Below are 21,117 nucleotides of genomic sequence, written 5' to 3' on the forward strand. Positions count from 1 at the left end.
CGAATCGGGAAGCGAAAATTCCCGTGAAAGGGGTCTTTGACAGCGTCGCGAACGAGAAGGGAAGAGGAGATCTCTTGGTGGAATCAATTCGCGGATCGGCACTCGCTTTCATTCCCATCCGTGGCGTCAGCCTCATCCTGCTCGCGCGGCCTTTTGCCGTGTATGGGATTCCACGATTTCACGTCCCTCCTTTGAGGCTGAATGGTCGATCGAGCCGGGCAAATCGTTTTCATAAGCTGGATCGATTAAGCCCCGGGCGATTTCGATTGAACCGATCAACCTTTAAATCCTGTGTGCGCACGAGGATTTACCGTTCAGCGTTTGATTAATTGACCGTTAGGTAAGAGGAAATTGGTTTCGAGATTTCCCTCCTCCTCCTCCTCCTCCTCCCAGACTTTGATCCCTTCTCGCTGGTTAGATTTTTTTTTAATTAAATTACATTTCTACTACACTTTTCAAAATATGCAGATTATCATCAGTATTATTCATATGCATGTAATACAAGAACGACGGGGTTGTTGCATTATATTCCTTCATTTCTTCCTTCCCTTAATTTAATTAATCGATAACGCACGCAACTAACACTTCCTAAAAGTGATCTACTCGTCTTTCACATTCGCTCTGCGAACAGAATACAGCTGCAGAATGCACGCGTACGAAACGTTTTAACGAAGTGCGAAGAGCGACTTCGCACGTGGATTCGTAAAACGCGATCGCACCCCTTGCACGGATACAGTGCACGGATCTTCAAAGTTCACGAGTGCACCCTTTGCATCCGCCGGGGAAGAAATGCATTCATCCAGGGGGATGGTGGAGAGGGATAAAGGAAGGGGGGTGGAAGGGTATCAGAAGGATCGAGCCTCCTCCTCCTCCTCCTCCTCCTCTCTCTCTTCCACCCTTTCTTTCCTTCTCTCGGTCCCTTTTTACCGCCAGGGACAGGACGTTGACCTGACCTGGTGAAACACATACGGAGGTCCTTACACGGACTCTGAACCGCGTGGAACGCGGTGCACGCTCGAGAGAATGCACGATGCAATGCCCGAGGAGAGGGATTTTTACATCGAGTTCCGGTGTACAGAGAGAAAGAGAAAGAGAGGGGAGGGGGACAGTGGCAATGGTTGGCTGGTAATGGTGGTGTCGCGTTACGTTGGCATCGTCAAAGCTGATGAAACACCGCGGCTGGAAACCATGCAACAGAGATGAGAGGAAGGAGAGAGAGTCAAGATTCCCGTTGCGGGAGTTTTCTCTTCCTCTCTTCTTCCCTCTTCCTTCTTCCTTCCTTCCTTTCATTCTACCTACTTCTACCCTCCCCGTATAATCTCGCCTCTTGCCTCGCGCGATCGCGGCTTTCACGTCTTTCAAACAGCCGGTTTATTTGCAACGGGTGCAGGACGAGGCTATGCAAATTGTACGAGGCCCGTGCCCGACGAGAAACCTCCGTCCTTTGAACCTTATCGAACCGACTGGACCGAGTCGGGATCGTGAATTATTCACGGGGGTCGCTCGATGGAACGATTCGTCCTCAATCGGGGAGTGGGGGGAGGAGGGTCCCGGCTTGGACGTTTCTGAACAAATTATGAACGTTGTTTTCCATCTTTCCTGCTTTCGGTGCGTGCGATATTTATTTCGCATAATTATTTCTCCCTCTCCGTTATTCCTCCTTTTAAATTTATCCAGATATCTGCTTTCTTCTCGATCATTTAAACGTAAGTTAAAGAGGTTATCAGTAATTTTACTCGCACTTTCCACTCCTTAATTCGTCACTCTTCTACTATTCGTCGATATTGTCAATTATCTTGGTCGATATCTCATATACACGGCGTATTTTTGATCTGAGGGATGAGTGGCGACCGATCGACTCGGATGAAAGGGGATGGAAGTCGCGAGGGGTTGGAATTCCGGGTTATCGGGTTCGAATATAATCGGGGTATAGAGCGATCGAACGATAGAGAATTCGTAACGCGTCAACGATACTGCGCGCCGTGGTTATTCGGGTGCATTGATCCGGTCAAATGCAGGGCGGTGAATGCGTTAAGTGCAGTCTTATATGGGTGAAGTGGGGAAGGGTGCACCGTGTGGCCGGAATGGTGTGTAACGCGGCGAGGGAAAGGGGTTACACGGTCTTGGAGAGGGGCAGGGGTATCTTTGGATTGGATGGAGATGGAAGGAGAAAGTGAGGGAGAAAAGTATGCGGAGAGAGGGAGGGAATACCATACTTTATGAATACACCACCATTCACCCCGCTTATTACTTCCTATACAGGCTGATCCTCGGCTGTCGGTGTACAGGCTACAGCTGTTTTTTTGATGCGGATATCGTTATTTGGTGTTGGATGATTTTATTTGTTTGTTGGAAGGTGAAGTTTTTCTCGTTATTTTTCTCTAAGATTTATTTATTTTTTTTTTTTTTTAATTTAATCGAATTCAAATGAATCGATGAATAAAACTTAACCTCTCAACGAATGAATACATCTATTTGACAGATCGATATCGCATTAATGAAAAATCAAAACTGTTTACATTTAATTCAATAATTCAAAGAATAATATCAAAATATATTCTTAACATTTACAACAGACTTTTTCACAGAGTAAAAGAAATTACAATAATCTTCTTCTTTCATCTTTTCTCAAAGGTCTCCCCTGGCCAGACCTGTCCCAGTCACGGGAATCGGCCTGTACATCAACTTCTTTCTTTGGATTACGCATGTATATATATATATATATACGAACACGCTCGCGTGAAGATGAGAAAGAGATGGAAATACCATGCATGCATCGTCACCACTCGCGTATCGATAAACATTCTGCGTATGGAAATAACACACGTGCAACCCCCCTTTGATGCGTTGCGGTCGCGTACGCGTAAACACGTTCTTACTTCCCGGTTGCGGCCGTGCACCGTTTCGTTTCTTGATCAATGCCTACCCTCCTCGAGTGTTTTCGTTATTCAAAATCGTTGGCTGGAGGTTGTTAGCCTCTTGAGTAGTGAGTTGGCCTCTTTACCTGCGCCAATCTTTCGTTATTGTACGCGTTCGTGGTTTCGACGTTACTGTTCTTTAGTACCTTGGGACCAGGTGTTTAACGGAAGTTGGGAATAGTTGGGTTTTAGACATTCGAGAATTTCCGCGTATTTTATTGACAGTTTGGCCGAGCTTCTATCTGCGTTTAGGTTTCCTATCAATTTTCGCTCGCAGGTGGATCGACTCTTATTAAACATATTAAATTTATTTTTGAAAAGGAATAAGAAATATCCTTGAATCGAATTCCTCATCTCGATCCATTGAAAATCGAAGAATTGTAAAAGAGAGAGAGAGAGAGAGAGGGAGAAATAAAAATTGCGAAGGAACTTTTTATAAAAATCGGGATACGTCTGATAAAAGGATTGAAACGTATGAAATATTCGAGGCATTCTGGAATTTCTTATTCCACGAAAAGTAGGAAGGGCGGCTCGCGTGCGAAATCGTTGCTCCTTCGGTATTTCTTCGCTCGTCTAATCGTCTGACAGAACGATGAATATTTCAAGAAAATCCTCCCTTTCGACGAGACGTTGATCGCGGTCGATAAATAATGAAACATTTTCAGGACCCGGGTCAACCAACCCTGATCGCTTCGAAAACGTTTCTTTCTCATCCCCTCTCCCTCGATCCGATATTACTACTCTCCCTTATAAAATCAAGTCAACCGAAGGAAAAAATTACTTTAATCTCTCTTTCCGAACAAATAAAGTTTTTTGCAAGCTTCCATCGCTGTATGAATTCAATCATCAATCCGATCCCTGTAAATCCAAACCCTGCAATTCCTCCTCCAATTCCACTCTCTCTATCTCGCTTGCTCGCTCATTCACTCGTGCGCATAAACATTTTTTTCCATCTCTCGCTTACTCGGTCGCTCAATCACTCCCTTGTTTACCGATTCGCACAAAAGCGGTCTATTTTTTTTTCCTTCTATTTTTTTTTTTTTTTATCTCTCGCTCGCTCGTCATTCGTTCATTTGTCCACTCGCTCGCACTCCTCCCTTCTCCCCTTCCCCCTGTTTCTCCATCCGCCTCGAATATACCAACGCGATTTCCATCGATCCGTGGATCCAGCGTCCGCGCGAACCCGCGAAATTCGAGGCTGAATTTTATCGACGGCTCGCGGGGGCCGGTGGCGGAGGATCGCCCATGGCGTAGGATTAACAACCGGATAATGAAGTCAGTGTTTCATGCCCTGTGAAATTGCGCTCGGGCGCTCCGCCCGCCATTCGATTCTCGCTTTGATTGCGCCATGGGCGAGAGCGCAATGCCCATAAACCGGTCCACCGTTGAGCACCACGTCGCGAGAGAGAGAGAGAGAGAGAGAGAGAGTGGCCTTCCCCGTGAAAACCCACACTCTTCCCCCCTGGATTTTCCGAAATTTCCCAGCTTTTCCGCCCGAATCACGCGCTTCCAAACCGTGCGCGAGCTGCCATTTCGCTTTACGAACCTTTCACGCCGTATTACGCCCGGGCTTTCCGACGTGTTTTTTGAAAATTCCTAGCGCTAAAACCATTACCGCTGACGGATGTTTCGCGTTGGAACTGTGTTTTCTTTCTTTTTTTTTTTTTTTTTTTTTTTTTTTAGGGTCGTTGATCTCTTGGGATACTCGCCACGAGTATTTCTCCGTTCTTCGAATGTTTGTTCATTTGTTCGTTTCGCGTAGTGAATTGAAATTGGAATTTGTGGAGGATGATTAAAGATTCTTATTTGGTTAATTGATTTGTAATATTTTTTTAGAAGTATCGAGTAATTTGGTTGGTAAAGGTCTATCGATTCATCGATAATGAAATTTGATTCGTAATATTATTACTTCAATGGTCCATCCTATATTCGAACTACCCTCCCAATAATTCTCGATTACTGAACATTTGCATGGACGGTTCTCGTTCCTTTACCGCGAAAATCTAATAAATTGCCACGAATATTACCGCAACAACGCAAAAATTCCGCACAATGTAAGTTCAAAGCCGATACAAACGCGGCCCCGGTTAATTCAATATAACGGTGGCCATCGATCAACGTGTCCCGTTTCCCAATTAAAATAAGACCCGGTCGATTTTCATGTAAATTCGAGAAATCCATAATGGCGCGCCGCCGGTTTTACCCCGGCCGTTCAATAAATCGAGAGGAGTCGCAATCACCGTGGCTTTCAGTCCGCCCCCTCGTCAAGGGGTGCCCGTTGTCCATGGAGATGACGATGATGATGACGACGACCGATGATTATCATCATTGTGGCCCCCGAGTCCGATATCTCGCTGCAACCACGATCATATACCTCGATTTTGGGGCTGTACTCGACGCACCCCCCCTCTCTCTCTCTCTCTCTTTCTCTCTTTCTCTCTCTGCACTTTCTGTCTTTTCATTATATGAAGCATAATGAAGCAGCCCCGGGTAAAAGCAATTATCTGTACGAACCGACGTTTTCATTACGCGTTATTTGTCAGCCGTGCGGTCGCGCGATCGTTATTATTACAGAATTCATCGGAATTAGACGATTTCTGTGCTACGCCTAATGATGGATCGGGGGCCGAGGCGAGCCGAGAGGAAGTTGGCCAGCTGAAACAAATCCTTTCCAACGGTATGGTGAATCATCTCGATGATCTCTCGCGCGACAGAGGGTGTGATCCGAATGACAGTCTTCCACTTGCATTGCCCTATGTTTCATTTCTGCACATGCTTGAAAATTGTAAAGTACTTTTCTATCGTTCTCCATTCTGTAAACCGTATAGAAAGGAAAGGAGAGGAAAAATGAAAAAAAGAATCGCGAATATTTTCCGATAACAAGCTCTAAATTGCTCCAATTCGAAATATTCAAAAGATAGGAGGATAATTGCCCTATGTTTCTCAAAATTATAAAGTACTTTTTTACCATTTCTCTAAATCGTATAGAAAGGAAAGGAGAAGAAAAATAAAAAAGGAATATTTTCCGATAGCAAGCTCCAAATTGCTCCAATTCGAAACGTTCGAAAGATGGAAGAATGATTGCCCTTTGTTTCATTTCTGCCTGAAAATTATAAAGTATTTTTCTACCATTTTTGTTCATTCTTCAAATCGTATAGAAAGGAAAGGAAAAATAAAAAAAAATCGCGAATATTTCCCGATACTAGGTTTCAAATTGCTCCCGTTCGAAATATTCAAAAAATAGAAGGATAATTGCCCTATATTTCTCAAAATTATAAAATACTTTTTTACCATTTCTCCAAATCGTATAGAAAGGAAAGGAGAGGAAAAATAAAAAAAAAATCGCGAATATTTTCCGATAGCAAACTCCAAATTGTTCCAATTCGAAATATTCAAAAGATAGAAGGATAATTGCCCTATGTTTCATTTCTGTCTGAAAATTATAAAGTACCTTTCTACCATTTTTGTTCATTCTCCAAATCGTATAGAAAGGAAAGGAAAAATAAAAAAAGAATCGCGAATATTTCTCGATACCAGGCTCCAAATTGCTCCCATTCGAAATATTCAAAAAATAGAAGGATAATTGCCCTATGTTTCATTTCTCAAAATTATAAAATACTTTTTTACCATTTCTCCAAATCGTATAGAAAGGAAAGGAGAGGAAAAATAAAAAAAAAGNTAGAAGAATAATTGCTCTATGTTTCATTTCTGCCTGAAAATTATAAAATACTTTTTTACCATTTCTCCAAATCGTATAGAAAGGAAAGGAGAGGAAAAATAAAAAAAAATCGCGAATATTTTCCGATAGCAAGCTCCAAATTGTTCCAATTCGAAATATTCAAAAGATAGAAGGATAATTGCCCTATGTTTCATTTCTGTCTGAAAATTATAAAGTACCTTTCTACCATTTTTGTTCATTCTCCAAATCGTATAGAAAGGAAAGGAAAAATAAAAAAAGAATCGCGAATATTTCTCGATACCAGGCTCCAAATTGCTCCCATTCGAAATATTCAAAAAATAGAAGGATAATTGCCCTATGTTTCATTTCTCAAAATTATAAAATACTTTTTTACCATTTCTCCAAATCGTATAGAAAGGAAAGGAGAGGAAAAATAAAAAAAAAGAATCGCGAATATTTCCCGATACCAGGCTCCAAATTGCTCCCGTTCGAAAGAAGGATTACAGGCCCGCAATCCCCGGAAACGACCAAAACCCGATCCATCGAAATTAAAGCATCCGCGCGAAAATCCCAGATTTATACCCATCTGGGACCTCGCGCTCGATGATCTCGGTCACCGCGACTCCATGATTCCCGCTTTCGACTACGCCTTTCCTCTCTCTCTCTCTCTCTCTCTCTCTCTCTCTCTCTCTCTCTCTCTCTCTCTCTCTCTCGCTCTCTTCGGCTTTCGAACATTGGTTCCGGCCAATACGGGATGATGAACTACGTGGATTGAAAGCGATCACGGGTGTTAACAGCGTTATAACATCCTCTGGTGATATTGCAACGGTTACATGCGGTGTTTCGCGTGGCGGGAGGTCGCAGGGGGGTCACGAAAACCCGCGTGTTACGGAGAATCGATGGAAAATCGAGAGAGTGGCTCGAGAATCGAATTCGTCGTTGTCGAGAAAATTCAGTTATCACCGGTCAGAATTTTTTCGAATGGATCTCCTTCTCTCCGCGTTCCACGCCCCACTTTTTTCCACCTGTCCATCGGCAGGGCCGTGTTTCTTCGCGAGTTCAATCCTACCGCCCCTACCGACGTAGGGTAGTTTTCATCCCTCCATGAGACGCGTGCGATCGAGTTGATCTACGGGCTTGTTTACCAGGCCGATGGTATAAATCTCGGCCCTGAAATCTGCTGAAATTCGCGGGTTGGTGCTTTCACATTGCGCGAAATTGAGAAGAAATCAGTTTCATCCGCGATCCTTGCGTCTTTTGGGTAATCAATGGGATTAGAGATTGTTGAATGTTTCGTGGTTTAACAGTTTAACATTTGAAAAAAAGTAAATATTCTCCTTCTTTTTTGTAGTTTTATAAAAATCACTACGTCATAACTCCAAGAAGCTTTTAGAAATTAATTAAATTCTATATACGATGTTATTATATTACGAACTTTCAACTACTACAGAAACTCTCGAAGATTGGAAAGATCATAAAAATAATAAAAATATTCCTACATTACTACACTATTATATCACTGAAATCTAAGAATCAAAAAATCATGAAAAAAGCAGCGAAGAATTTATCATTAAAGCATATCGTCCAATTAACCATAATTCTATATTTAAATCCGAATAATTTCGCCGAGAATCAATCAGAGGATCATTGATCTCTCGTTAATTCATCTTCGACGCGATTTTCCTCGATGAAGAAACGGACAGAGGTTAACTAGATGATCGCCATGGAATCCAAAGAAATCCATTAGCGCGTTTGAAACGGAATACCGTTTGCCGCTCGACGTTTTCCGTTTCACCTGCCACGGGCAACAAGCGGCTGTGAAGCTGACAGCGGACGAAAGCAACGCTGATAGCTTTCTGGTTTTGAGTTTCCCCGTGGCGCGAAATGTGATCCCCGTGCGTCTCGTGATTCGCGCCGTTGTATACAAACATGTACACTCTCGCTCGAATTCACTCTCGGAATAATATTTCTCACGCGCGAAAAATTGAAAGAGAGCAGAAATATCGGTGGATTGATTGCGCGTCTTTCTAGAATAATTTTTTTATCCAAGGAACGTAAAAATAAGTTTCAGATTTTCAAATTTCCTAGAACGCTATTAACGCGTTCGTTCAATCGAAGCATTCGTCGACAATGGACGAAGTATCGTTACATTTGTAATTTAAAGAACTGATACTCTTCGATGTGTAGTTTGGTATCATTACGTATATTCTTTTCAAAAAAAGAGGATTCATGAAAGCAGGAATATATTAATAATTTATCATTACAAATCTAGAAATAGACAGCACCAGAACTAGCTACAAATCAGAGAAATATCCAATCACAAATTTATCAAATTATTCTCGTTAAAAATTATTCCTCGTCCTTATATTTTTTACTCTACAATAACAATTTAAGAATCCTGACGTACAAATAATTTGAACGATCGCACAATTGAAATTCGTGATTTATTAGAAATGAGTTCTAAGAAACTAGTATAGTATGTAGCTGTTCGTAGACAAAACGAAAGTCGCGTTCACGTGGAAAGCTCGATTCGAACTCGTCGGAGGAGAAGGCTAAAGAACGAGCGTTTCGCGCTGCTTTATTACGAATTAAGCGCAATCCCGCGGCTGGACCGGTGGAAAAGCGCGCGGTCGTAAACCGCGAATAATTTATGGTCACGGAGTGATGGCGTGCGCGGACGTAATTTTTCCGCGATGTCTGATGGCCGGACGGATAGTTTAAAGCCCGGTTGGATGATATCGAAAGAAGCGTTCATAATACGAACGGGAGGGGGGAAGGTTTGTAGAGCTAAACGATTTCGAAATTGGCTTCTGGGAGTAGTTCTCTTTTATGGGAGCTTTGGCTTTTAGAGATTCGTTTGGTGGAGTGGTTTCGAACACCATCTTCCTTCCATGGGATCCTCTTGCAGTAGTTGCTCATTTTTTGCTACGATATGATTTATTTATTGGCCACGATGAAATTTAATATCGAGAATGATGATGAAAATGACGATTTATAAATTCTAATAATTTTAAGAAAGTATTTAACTTTTTTAATTAAAATCGACGGTATACCGATTGAAAAGTAACAAATATTAATTCAATTTTCTAATTTATCTATAATTTATTTAGTACTATCACATAATATAATTGTTATATTTATTATAAATCTTTTAATTTCTCAACAATAGATCAGATCACTTTCGAAGACCAAAAAATCATTGTACATTGAATATCTGCATAATAGATTTTAACTTAATAAAGAATAATATATCTAGAAAAGTTAAAATAAACGAATTCACTCTTCGTGCTAATTACTAAAATTTCGCGAAAATCGATATCTATAATATCACTATAAATCAATAGATACACGAATATTAAACCATTAAAACCATTAAAAATATCTGCTTCCTTTAATCTTAACAATCTTAACAATTTCGCGATTCTCCAAAAGAAAACGAAAAAATACGCTCAATTTATCACTATCTATTATCAGTCTATTATTCTCCCAACGATGATCCCATCTTGCTCAACGATTCCTCCTCGTTTTTTCCGCCAAACAAAAGGCAGGGGTGGGCTTCACCCTCTTTGATCCTGTTCCTCCGCATTTGTGCGCGCGCTTGCACGAGTACACACGTACACACGTACGAGCAATAATGCGGCGATACAGTAGTCGGTGCTTAGTAGTCGTATTATCGTGATCCGTGTTTGACCACGGTTCGCAGCCGCGGCTGTTTGCGCGATACACATCCGCGCAGATTGCTACCAGTCGGATCACGGTATCGGGTCTGATGTATCGTTAAGATATCGAACGTGATATCAACCGTCGAATATGTCCGCAGCACGTGTACGTACCTGGTAACGATCATGGCCGGAACGTTTCACACAGGGAATCGCAGACATCGATTCCCAAGCGGTTGGAGGAACCGCTCTAAAGCTTCGCGGCGGGGCAACCGTTTCCACCTGATCATCTGAAATTATATCGACTTTCAATGCAGGCGTTCAACCATTCTTTAACGGATCGATTCTTCCTTTTTCTTCGAGGGTCCTCCTCGTCGCGTTCGAAACCATCGCTGTATAAAGTAAATTTTTAAACGATGAGATATAGCCTTTTGAAATATTGTTATTTCAATACAATTTCGATCTTTCTTTTTCTTCGAGAGTCCTCGTCATTGTTCGAAATCCTTTCTGTATACGTGAAAAGTAAATTTTTAAACGATGAGATATAGCCTTTTGAAATATTGTTATTTTAATACAATTTCGATCGATTCTTCCTTTTTCTTCGAGAGTCCTCGTCGTCGTTCGAAATCCTCTCTGTATACGTAAAAAGTAAATTTTTAAACGATGAGATATAGTTTTTTGAAATATTTTTATTTTAATACAATTTCGATCGATTCTTCCTTTTTCTTTGAGGGTCCTCCTCGTCGCGTTCGAAACCATCGCTGTATAAAGTAAATTTTTAAACGATGAGATATAGCCTTTTGAAATATTGTTATTTTAATACAATTTCGATCTTTCTTTTTCTTCGAGAGTCCTCGTCGTCGTTCGAAATCCTCTCTGTATATGTGAAAAGTAAATTTTTAAATGATGAGATATAGTTTTTTGAAATATTTTTATTTTAATACAATTTTGATCGATTCTTTCTTTTTCTTCGACAGTCCTCGCGTTCGAAATCGTCGCTGTATACGTGAAAAGTAAATTTTTAAACGATGAGATATAGATATAGGTATTTTTGAAATATTGTTGTTTTAATATAATTTCGATGAACTATACATCTGAAATTATATCGAACGATTTTCAATGCAGGCGTTCAACGATTCTTTAACGGATCGATTCTTTCTTTTTCAAAATCTTTGTAGTCTTCACTATATAAATGAAATTTTGAATGATGAAATATAGTTTTCTAATTTCAAAATATTTCTAATTTTATTATAAAATCTTCTCCAACTGTACGACGAAATATTTCTGAACGAAACACTCATTAAATTTCTCTTCGCGATCGATCGAAATTAAAGACAAAATTTTTTTAGAAAAAGAGTTAAATTTCGTACAAAAATTAAAGTACGCGATCTTCGTTTCAAAATATCGCAAAATTTAATTTGTCCTCCGATAAAACAAAAAATTCTCAACAAAAAAAAAAAAGTGTCTCTTCGAGAACAGTTCGACGATTTGCTTTTATACACCGCCTATCAAATCAGCCGGAAGGATAAAAACCGCGTTCAGAAGAGAGAGAGAGAGAGAAAAAGAGAGAAGAATCATTTCGCATCGGATAGCGAACGAGCTCTTCGTAGAAGAGTGTCCACGTATATAAATTGTCTGTCCAGAATCGTCGAGAATGGGAAAATTTTTACGTAGCTCGATCGTTCGTTTCGCGAAAACGCTTCAAAAGGGGGTGGCTCTCCCTCTCTCTGTCTCTCTCTCTCTCTCTCTCTCCCTCTTTCACGAAAAGAGAGGAGCTTCCGTTACGCGTACACGCGTGCATGCACGGCCGAGATACGAGGCCTCTTTACGAGCAATATCTAATGGATTGCATCGGCCGAGCGCAAACGTTAAATTTGACGTTCACGATTATTGCGGCCCTCCGGGGAGGCGCAGCGCGAATACGCGACACCGGAGGTTGGAGAAACACGAGGAGGAGGGAAAGAGGGTGGGACGACGTTAATTTTATAATCCTGGCGAAAAAGTTACGACCCTCCGAGTCGACCGAGTCCGGATCTCTCTTTCTCCTCGCTTCACCCTCCCCTCGCTTTTATACCCTTCAACCCCTTCTCCGCCATTCCGCCCGACGCTTTGTCACGTTCTATAGCTGGATCTCGTGGCAACGCCACGAATAATCTCGCGAATATATGCTTCTTCTGATAGGATTTTCCCCGATCTTTCCCTCGCCCCCTCCCTTCTTTTTTTCTTCTCGTCGGGAAATATTGGACGGTGATTGGGTTTCGTTGACGAGCGGCTTCGAAACGATGGCTTCGCAGTTGCCGAGTTTTTTTTTTTTTTTCAATCTCTGTCACCTCGAGAAATTTTGAATTAGTAGTAGCGTGAGATTTGTCAGATTATTGTCTAGAGAAAGTAATAAGTTCCTTCGATAACGTTTCCAGAATATTAAATTGACGCAATTATTATTACCCTTTGCCCACCAAAAAGACGCGGTTACGCGTAAAAATCTTTCCAAATTCAATCTCAATGAACGAAAGGTATAATGGCGAAAAGCCACCAAGCGTTTCTCTCAAAGACTTCCAAGTCCATTAAAATAACACGGGCGCGTCCCTTGAAACGAATCCCTTGCCACGAATCCTCCCTTCCAAAAAATATTTTCGCAATCACGCAAATTACCACATTGAGAACCTCTCAATTCCCTCGTCCTTCGTCCATCGCCTCACAGAGGTCGCGCACAGTTCTCACCCCTTGGCGGCGTAACCGGTAAGTCGAAAGGGTTATATGCAATATTTATAAGCAAGCCGCTTTACGCGCTCTCCGTCAAGTTTAACGGAATTACGCGTTAACGGCCGATGCTTAAGAAACTCGGCTTTGACGGTGGAAACACGGGCGAGGGGATGGTTTCTCCAGCATGGCGTGTCTCGTCGAGCCGCGGCTCTTTAACCTCTCCCCCCTCCCCTCCCCCTTCCGGTTTATTCCGCGACGTCGGGCCAGAGAGAGGAAATTCTCTCGCGAGCTATTCTTTCGTTTTATTGTTTATTCAGAAACTCGTTAGAATTTCATGGAGGCGGCCGTTTACGCCGCGCGCCATCTCTCTCTCTCTCTGTTTCTCTATGTCTCTCCCCACCGTTTACAAGGGGGTGTAAGCGGCTTTTTTTCGCGTCCACGGAGCACAAAGGGCTACACCGAAGCTGCTCGCTTTTTGACCGTGCTAGTCGTCGCCCGCTTAGCCTTCGCGGCGAATAATTAACGCGGTATCAAAAGGGATTATGAAAATTGCCGCGGAACGTTCAACGGGCCTCTTGAATCGTGCGAAATGAGGAAATCTTATTGCGCTAATGCGCGAGAGCTTCTCCGATGGATTTCTTGCGATGGATTTCCCCATTGCAATGTTATTATTTAGTTTAGTAACCGTGGAAGAAAAGGGTTTTTAGAAAAGGGATTGGAAAAGTTTGGGGATTTGAAATTTTTTTTTTTTTTTTGCGTTTCAAGCGTGTGTGAATGATCTGTGTCGAATATAAAAAGGATAGAAGAAGAATAAAGGAACCGGAATATATCTTCTTTAATCGGGTAATTAATTTGGAGTAATAAACATATCGTATACGGTTTTTGAATCATTCGAAATTTTCATTTGTTGAAAGAAATACGTAAAAACACGTATTCTTCTGCTATATATTAAATTTCATACATTTCCTTTAATAATCACAATCTTTCTAACTTCTAATCTTTATAAGCAAAACTATTAATATACATAAATTAATTGGGATGTACGATAATAATAAATTAAATAAATTTCATCTCCCCGAATCGCTCTTCCATATTTCTCGCAGCGAGCGCAGATCTTTTAATTGATTTCTCAACGCTTCTCTACTTAACCTCCATTTTCGCCCCTCCTCCTTCCTTAAAGGGAATACCGTAACCGCTTAGCAACCGAGTAAAAAGCCACCCTCCGAGCATTCCCCTTCGTTCCACTAAAGAAAGAAAGAAGGAAGGAAGGAAAGAAAGAAAGAAAGAAGGTATCCAAACTACACGCGAATCACGCGATAAACCAACCAGATATTCGTCAAAGAGGAGGAGGAGGAGCCCGTATTATTCCCAGACGAAAATTTCTGCCTCCTGCCTCCCTTACGACAAATGCTCTTCCTCTCGCATTCTCGATACGGAACACGGTTTCGAAAGCGGATCGTTGCCACGACGTCGCAGTAATGAGTGCATCATCCCCCATTATGCAGGGGAGGGGGGCGAGGGGAGGAGGATGGAAGGATGCTCCATCCACGAAATCGATGCGAGCTCATAATCACGGGGACAAAGCGGTGCGCGCTCCGGAAATGACGATCCTCGAGCAGCTTCCTTCTGCCTTCTGCGATGTCCTCGCGGAGGACGCACAATGGCGGCCGTAATACGGATCGGCAGGAAGCCGAGGACGGCGTTGTCGCGTCTCTCCGCGAGTCGCATCGGGCACAAAAGCTCGACAGCATCTAGGTAATAACTTGGGGTAATCATCGAACGACCAACCTCCCTCCCTCCCTCCCTCTCTCTCCTCCGTCTGGAAGGATGCGTGGCTGTTGTTCGTATATATGCGGGAATATATGTATGGGATGGTAATCACTCCTGAAATAATTCGTTTCCTTCTGGCTCTAAGGGGGAGAAAAGGGAGAAGATCGAGCGAACGAATCGAGGAGGAATGGACTTTTCTGGGGTGAGAAAAGCTTTCTCATCTCTCGATCTATTTATATGAATTTCGTACTGTTTATAAATTCAACGATTGGATGATTTGTTGTACGAAGAATGAAAACGTGATGCGCAGATAAATGTTTAATAATTGATACGGTTGTTTCGTATGAATATTCTCAATCTGTTGGGGAAATGGTAAATGAGAAGAATTAATATAAAAATTTCGAATGTTTATCTACAATAAATTATTCGTACTCGTTTCTTCGTCATCTGTATTAAATCCATTCACAATAAAAAGTCAATATCAGGTACATTTATCACGTCGATTTCCATAACCGTTATTATCTTTAGCAAGAAATGTTCTGACGTTAATACTTTCTTATAAAGAATATCAAGTAGTATCAATTGCTGCGTTTCCACTTAAAAAAAAAAAAATGGCTATTGACACATTTCACATTTTCTTTACGGATCTAAAGAAAACTAATAATATCGAAACATGCTCTCTCCTCTGAAACCATTCGACCTGCTATCAAAATTTTTTGCTATCAACGATAACAATGGCATGAAACGAGATGACATCTCATGAATCCATTTTGAAAATTATTTCCTTGTATTATACAAAGAATTCGAAAGAATAAGACGAGAAGAAAAGTTGAAGATGAAAAGTTTACAATAATTATTTTCACTTTGGACGCTGTGACAGCGTTGTCGAGGCCGATTTTACATGGTGAAGCGCGGAATAGGGGAAAAAACGCGATGTGAAACTCGCAAGCAGAAGGAGGAGAAGGAGGAGGAGGAGGAGGATCCTCTCTTGTGTGTCGTCGCGGCGTCATTACTCCTCCTCTCTGGTCGAAGGACGACGCCGTGATTTTAATTACGCGGATGAAAGTGCGTCCTTTCTCGCTCGCCTCTTTAAATGGAGCAGCGCGTGACACACATGTGCCCGAGATGCCTCTCCTCGTGGTGTGTGGAAAAAAACAGGCTGGTGGAAATGAAGATGAGCAAATAGCGGCGTTTATCGGACCCTGTCTTTCAACGGTGTTAAACAGGCTTTTTTATTCCGTTCGGTGAATAGAGTTGAAAGATGATAGGGCTGAATGCTTGGGATTTATTATTATTTTTCTTTTTTTTTTTTTTTTTTTGATTTTCTTTGATGCAGCGCGTAAAGTAAATTTTACGATCGAAAATTGGAATGGAAATGCGTAGAATTTTTATCTATAAGAAATGAGATTTTTTTTTTTAGAAGGGGACAAAATTCTAATTATCGTGGATATTGTTCTCACTTCGATATCGAAAATAAAACGAATTTGATTAATGGCTTCCACTTTTCGAATATTCGAGCACGATCATATTACCCGTAAACAAAATCCAATTATACGCAATTATAATTCGACGATGAATAATACGCGGCTCTATAATTCAAGACTACTTAATTCGAGACGGGATTTAATGGAATATTAATTAACAGAATTCAATCAACCTGAATATCCTCTCCCCCGGATCCGCACATCCCCTCCACACCCCATACGACGAAGCAAAGAGCATGATCGCAACGAGGTGAACGGGCTGACTTTTTCCCAACGCGATGTTCAACCCGACCAAGTTTAGATTGTAAAACTGCACAAGGATTATCGCCACTGGAACAACTCCCTTCGTTCCACAAAAACCGTTTTGCCCGCGATTAACCTATTAACCCCGTGCTCGCTTCTTACGGGATTCTTCCACGAACTACCCTTCTTTCCATAATAACACAATTCTCCAACAATCTCTTTAACTACCCTTAGAAGCAAGGAAGCACTTCCACTAATCAAACAACTCTCCCTCCCCCCTCTTCCCGTACCAAGCCCTAAAAGAAACGAAAGAATCTCGCAGTTTCTTTCGACCCAGTTCTACGCCCGGTCAACAATATATCGTACGGGGTGTTCCAAGTTTAAGACTAAGTCAAACTTTGTCAAGATTATTCCAATCTAAGAGTAAATCTAAAAGTAAACAAAAAAATGTTAGAAATAGAAATTCGAAGAGTTAAGCGATATTTACGTTTTATTTTACTAATTTTATTAATTTTTTTTTTTAATTATTAATTATTACATTCCAACGTCACGTAAATGCATCTTATTAATTTTTATTAGAGGAATATATTATAGCAACGACAAATTGTTATCACTGCCTTTATGCAATTGCAACATATTATTTTTACAATTACTTTAAAACCTTCTTCTCGATTAACAAAAGAGCGAATAGTTAAATATTGTTGATCTATATTTCACCCGTGTTATTTCCCGTAATAACCGTATCTCTCACTTTTTCCCTCGAATTTCATATTTCGTTCGCGAATAACATCGAACAAATAACGTAACGTTCTTTTGCTTATTTAAACTCACTGGAACGTATCGACGACAAAGTTTGATCCCATAAACATGAAACACTCTGTACACACCGGTATTCCCCCTACGAGCCACCCCCCTCCCTGTGTAAAACCATTCAACCCTCCCAACGAACGGTTCCTACCCCAAGTCGTTTACCAAAGAAGAAGCTTCCAGACTTCGCGAGAGAAGGAGAGAGAGAGAGAGAGAGAGAGAGAGTTTCGCGAAACTTTTCGATCCCTCGTCTTTAAAAGATAGGACATTGCCCCGGGGTGCTCGCGAAAGGGGTTTGGTACCACTGGCATAGATGCATAAACGAGCAGCAGGCACGCACACGGTTGCAGACAGCCGGTGAGGGACAGGCCGCGGGACACACGCGTGTTTACGTGCGTGTGGACGAAAGAGACGGGCACGTATCCACGTTACATGCAAATAAATATGCCATGCGGGGTGGTGGGAGGTGGCGAGGCAGGGCGCGTGCAACAATAGGTCCTCACCGGTTGCCATGGTGACACCATCAATCCCTTAGCAACAGCTTGAGATCTTAAAGCCGAGGATTCGCTGCGACTCGCGCGGATCATTTAATGACGCCACCACCATCAGGGACGAAAGGGTTAACCGATAGATTTTCGAATTACCTCCCTTGTTGCGATGCAACATTTTTGCATCGAGGGGATGGGAGGTCGGTTTGGGGAAGAAGGTCGATGAACTTGAGAAGGTGGCGAGTTCTTTTTTTGATTCTGTTAGCGGTGATATTTTTAATTATACTGTACGTGTCGGCTTCCCAAATTTTTAGAGATTTATTCCATCGCGGAAAAAGCGATGGAAAGTTTTTATCCGTCGGAAGACCAAATTCTTCGTATAAATCGGGACGCGGGCTTTAATCAGTGCGGCACGCATTATCAAATTTCCATGCTTCCGCTCTGCCTCTCCTCTTTTCGTTCTTTTTCCGCGGTTATCGCGTCGAGACGTGACGAAATAAAATCCCATTGCTTCCCAAGCTTGCATATACGTGACGAAGATAATTCATGAACGAGCAAAATAAAGAAAAAGAATAGAAAATATAAAAGGACGATCTCTTATTATAATGAATTTATAGAGTTTCATTTTACGTGCGTATTCATTTTCGCTGGAAACATCGATTCAATTATAATCTTGATGATATCTTGTCTTGGTGACAATTGAAAACAATTTTAAGAATCAACGAATATGATTTGATCACCTTTCTTCGCCATTTCCGCCCAATTTTACTTCCATCCGCGAGAAAACAATAAACGCGATTAAACTCGACTCGGAAGGAGAGAGAGGAAGTCGCCATTCCTCTCATCCCTCCTTTCTCCAAAAGCGTGCAGGTAATTCTCTCGATGAGCGACGTGACTCATCCACCGGCGTAATTACGTATTAATCGCGCGAAAATTTCGGCCAGCTTCCTCTCGCGCGAAAAGGAGAGTTGCCGACGGCTGACAACCGGATGCGCCGCTTTTATCAGATTCCAGGTTGACGGGTCGGCCTCCTCCTCGCCCCTTCTCCAAAGATTCCACGGTTAATTAGCCGTGACCGAGGAGGAGAAAGGGAAACGGAACCTGGGTCCGTCAACTTTTTTTCCTTCCGTCCCTTGGATTTATGTTAATTTAATTAACGCCGCCAGTTGAGTTTCGAGAGTGATGCCGGAACAGGCGCGTTATTATTATTTGCTCCTCTCGTTTTCTCAGAAGGAGTAGCTGTTCAAGAAAAAACGTCAATTTATTTATTTCAAAAAAATAATTTTCGTCCATTCTTGTATTTTATCCACGTTTAATATTCCTTCTTTGATAAAATCGCTTATTAGAGCATTCCCGTGTCGGAACACGGTGTTGAATATCCGTGACGCGAAGATAGGGAGCCGTAACCAGAAACCCGTAGCCTCTTAGTCAATGGGTCGATACTCCGAATGCGCCAGTGCACTCGGCGCCAGCCAATGCGCTACCGATAGCCCCCGAATTCAATTCAGCTAATACCGTCTTACTGTCCTCGTAACAGGTCCTCCACCAATCCACCGACCAACGTTCAATGAATCCGGATCAACCTCTTGCTCGCGGGAAAACGAGTGCTTTTGTTTCTCTGTTCACTCGAACATATCGGTTCTCGATCAATCGAAACGTTTTGAAACATTTCTACTCGCGTCCCTTCACACCGAAAAGTAAATATCACACCTTGAATTCCATCCAGTTTCATAACCTTTCGCAACGTCGCTCTTCATTTTCACCAGAAAACAGTAATACATTAAAAAAAGTATGTCACAAACTCTCCAACAACCTCCATCCCCAACCAAAAACCCCGCGACAATATACAACCCACTTAACCCCTACCCATAACCTCTCCTCTTAACCCGAGCTTTTGCCTCGGACTTGGAAATTGGCAGAACGTTTCGCGGCCCCGTGGATCGGGCATTGATTAATGGCGCGCCTGTTGCAGCCCCGGTTACAATGCAATTTGCTTTGCACCGGGACGCGGTATACGTATCCCGCGCTTGCATTTCGCGTGTTTGTATTTTGAGGGTGGCTGGGCAGAGAGAGAGAGAGGGAGGGAGAGGGAGAGAGCAGGGTTAAGGGAGAGGAGACGATGAAAACGGGAGGGTGGCGATCGGCGATCCGCCGGTATTTGCAGCCCAAGTGACAAAGCCGTGACAAGAGTGACACGGTGGCATGGAACGGACGACAACTAATTAATCATCCTGCGGAACTGGACATCGCGCACGTACGAGCCGATGCAATGAATGCACCGGCATGCACCTCGCGTCCTTTCCACTCATGGACATGTGTCCAACCGAAACGCGCACGCGCGCAATTCTGCCGATCATCTCCACTCCTCTCTTCCTTGCTTCTTGTTCGCCGTATTCTAGATCTATCCCTCGACGTCCATCCTCTCGTCCCTGTCTCGTCTCTTTCGTCGTCGATCGAATCCGTCCGTCTTTGTTTACCGGACACTCTCGATCCTCGCCCATTGGATTTGCCTATCGGCACAGTTGCAGCTACACCCTCCTCCCGTTCCACCCTCGAATGCACCCTCCATCCTCGGCTGATTGTGAGTCGACGTCACGCTATACGCGCGCGGTTCCGTCGATTGTTTCGATAGAAGGCGGACACGATGGGCATTAATTACAACGCGTAAATGGTGGAAATTAATGGAGGGGGATAAAATGGATGGACTCGGGTATGTTTCGAATTCTGTTCTGGCAACAGTCGGGGGAGATTTTTGTGGTTTTCGAGGTGAAATTTGAAAGGAAAAAAGAAACAAGGTAATCGTTTGTTAATTTTATTAATCTAAAATTTCGAATAAATTTTGATCCAACGTCAACTTCTTTCTCTTCACTACCCATTCCCTTAATGATTCTTGCCCTCGTCACTCTCGATTACCGAAAGATATCGGTTTATCCATAACTCGATTTCCTCGAATCGGGATAAAATAGAAAATACTCGTGAGAAGCTTGCAGCTCGAAATCAAGGAATCCAATTTCGTATAGGAGAAGATGTTCTTCGATCGGGCTCGATCGCTCGAGACGGCTCGAGCCGAATAAATATCGTAGCAGCAGCCCCTACGAATCAGAGGTCGACTCGAGAGAAATAGAAGCATCCATGTGTCTTCTGCAATTTCGTTAAACTATTGAAGCCAAGCACCCCCTCGAGTGCAACCCCTCTGATACGGTATTCCTCCACCACGTTCTATTCCCTCTTTCCAGAGACGTTTCAACGAGACGATAAGGTTTTCGAACGAACATGTGGGATAACAGTCAGTCAATCAGTCAGTCAATCAGTCAGTCAGTCAATCTTCGACAATTTACTCATACTCGTTATTATACTCTTCCTCTT

At 42.4% G+C, this 21,117-nt stretch overlaps 1 protein-coding gene across 1 annotated transcript in view; it reads left to right on the plus strand.

Moving 5' to 3' along the window:
• The window catches only part of LOC122718061, a 117,852-nt gene that overhangs the window by 65,705 nt on the left and 31,030 nt on the right, over positions 1 to 21,117 (plus strand). The window lies entirely within an intron of this gene.

This window comes from Apis laboriosa, unplaced genomic scaffold, assembly GCF_014066325.1.
Source record: "Apis laboriosa isolate Shangri-la unplaced genomic scaffold, ASM1406632v1 scaffold11_cov152, whole genome shotgun sequence".
Taxonomy (NCBI): domain Eukaryota; kingdom Metazoa; phylum Arthropoda; class Insecta; order Hymenoptera; family Apidae; genus Apis; species Apis laboriosa.